Source organism: Frankliniella occidentalis, unplaced genomic scaffold (assembly GCF_000697945.3).
Source record: "Frankliniella occidentalis isolate FOCC.00 unplaced genomic scaffold, Focc_3.1 Scaffold273, whole genome shotgun sequence".
Lineage (NCBI taxonomy): Eukaryota > Metazoa > Arthropoda > Insecta > Thysanoptera > Thripidae > Frankliniella > Frankliniella occidentalis.
Genome location: NW_026267399.1, coordinates 155,444 through 158,290, shown reverse-complemented (window position 1 = coordinate 158,290; position 2,847 = coordinate 155,444). Strand labels below are relative to the sequence as shown.

Sequence of the window (2,847 nt, the reverse complement as noted above, 5' to 3'; positions counted from 1 at the left end):
AAAAAAAAAAAAAAAAAAAAATAATGAGATAGATATGAGCATGCGATATGAGTTCCAGGAACTAAATTAGTCACTGCCAAAATTAGGCGGAATTGTGCTCAAATCGAAAATACCTACTGCGTGGCTAAATTTAGTGTGTTTACGAACCGATATAACTTTCCTTCGATCGTTTTGAATCGGAGTCTCCTTTATGACTTATGGATGAGTGCACCAGCACGTGTTCGGGAAGGCCATACAGAACTTGACAGTAAGGTCTACCCAAAATTACCCATGCGTATTTCATTGATATGAATGACAATGGCCAATATCGACTTTATTACGTCACATAAATGTCAACAAGAGCTGAAAAAGCTATTGCATTTATAACACATGATAAAAAATCTCTAACGATGCTCTCAAAGTTCTGGCTGCTACTTTGGGGGAAGCTTCTGAACAGTACATAACAATTGATTCGTACTGGGACCACTCAATTATCACGATAGACGCCGACAAATTAACATAAATTAGTACTTCTTTAAATAAAAATTACCTTGAAAATGACTTAACGAAATTGTCATTTCCATTTTACAAACCATGAATTGTAAGGGATCTTTTGTCTCGATTTGAGGGTGGGATGTAAATGTTGTTACGCACAAATTATTTTTTCTGAATCCTACTTGTATTAATTATTTGTAACTTCCCTCTTAGGATTCTTGGTCAATATGTACCTCTGAGACTTTGACTTTACCTGTATCAAAACTCCGCACAAGGGAATCAGCCAAAAGTAGTATTCATTGGATGTTGGATGTTTTCCTGATCAATAAACTTAAATGAATTTGAATAAATGAACTTCCTATAGCAGCTTCAAAAACCAATAACTCGCAATTTTCATTTTTGTTGCGTGTAAAATTCTCCATATAGTAGCTGTTTACCAGAATAAACAGTTTCTATGTCAACCCTCATTTCAATAGTATGGAAATTTGAAGATGTAAATCAAGCTTTTGTCAGTTCAGTAGTCGTTTGAATTTGATTTCTAATTCTCAGGCAATCATCCATCGGCCAACACTTAGATAAATTGTCTCAATGGAGACTTTCTTCCTCATGAATTCTCGAGGTTCTGTAAATAATCTAGTCACTAGATTTATAGATCTGTATAAAATAAATAAAATAGAAAGTTTCATTATGATACTAGGGTTCTGCGGATAGCTGTGTCGTTTAAAGTGTTTACCACAAAATATTTTATGAATTATATAAATGCACGTTGAGCTAATAAATCTTTTAAGACGTTTGATCCGTTTTGTCACGCTTCCTTTCTTCCCTTCCGCACTCCGCCCGCTCATCACGACTGCCACGTCGTTGACTGATGAGTAAGAGATCGACCGGTACCGGCGCGACCACTCGGTCCGAGAGGGCGGTGGCAGAGCCGTGGTGGGGGCGGCGGTGGGGGCGGCGCTCCGCCCGTATAAAGGGCGAGGGGGCGGCGCGCCGGCTCCCACTCGAGCGCCGGCCGCCGTGGCGTCAGCTCCGCAGCCGTGGCGCCGCGTGCCCCAGTAAAGCGCCGCCGCCACCGCCACCGCCCCCGGTGCCGCCCCCGCCAGCACGCTTGTTTACCCCGATGGGCCCCCGCTGAGGTCCCGCACGCGCCGCGCTCCTCGCCGCGCTCCGGCCCCCGGGCCGCCAACACCACTCCCGGGCCGAGACACGCCGCCAACACGACGAAGCGCCGGGCCACGATCGCGGCGGCTGCCGCATCCACAGCAGCGGCCGTCGCCGCCGTCATCTCGTCGGAGAAGGTCCTCCAGGTGAGTGCAGCCCCGCCTTACCTCTCTTCTTTGGGTGCTCCTGTTATATGCCCCCACCCCCTCCAGGCCTGGAGGAATGCGTCCGTCCTGGTCTCCGCGTGCCTCCGGCATTCCTCGGCTACCCCCTTCTCCCCCCTCCCCCTGGCCGCAGCCCGCCATTCCAACCACCCACCGCACCCGTCTTGTAATGTGTCAGAAGGTCCACCACATTTGCTCGCCCCGTGCCCACACTGACTGTCCTAAATGCATGCTCGTATGGTTTCTTTGCTCATTTTACTTCAGCTGTCTCTTGATCTCTCTCTCTCCCCCCCTGAGTGTGTGTGTGTGAGAGTCTGTTTTGTGTGTGTGTGTGTGTGTGTGTTGTGTGTATATTGTGATGTGCGTCTATTGGTTTGCTTGCCTCATCTTGGACGTTGGGGAGCGGATTTAAATTTAGCAACCGCCCGTCCCGCGTACGTGACGGCGGGAAAGCAAAACGCCTTACTACTTTAACCGACTTTAACTTACTGACCTAAACGGTCCGCGTGCGGTTGCGCCCGATCCAAACAACATCGCACTCTGTACACACACGAAAGCGTTTGGCCGTCCGTTGGCGTTCCCCCCGCCCTGTTTACGACCCGCGCCGCGGCGACGTAGCGCCAATGAGCCTTGGCCAGAGAGAGAGAGAGAGAGAGATCCTCTGCACGTTCTCTCCACACGCGCGCTGGCCGCATCGCCGTTCTTTCACATCAGTTGCGCACGTGCCCGTTTGTTTGCCTGCACCGCACTTTTTTCTCCGTAATTCTTGCCCGGGGCGCATTCGCTAATACTTGCCAACAGCGAACAGTCTACACCCAAAAAACTGAGTTTTTGTACCTCGTGCATGACACTTGATCCTTGAGTTTTCAAGCGCATATATGTTTTGATGGTTCAAGTGATATGTACTTGTAAAAACAAGGATCAAGTGCAATGTACATGGTCTAAAGAACTCAGTTTTTGGTGTAATTTCTGAATGCGTAGTACGTGCACACTTTATCAGTGCATGCTAACATTTACATGCACACACACACACACAAATAAATACATA

The 2,847-nt window shown here is 47.9% G+C and overlaps 1 protein-coding gene across 2 annotated transcripts in view; it reads left to right on the top strand.

Moving 5' to 3' along the window:
* LOC113218226 (dipeptidase 1-like) overlaps window positions 1-2,847 on the top strand; it is a 192,473-nt gene that overhangs the window by 170,910 nt on the left and 18,716 nt on the right. The window lies entirely within an intron of this gene.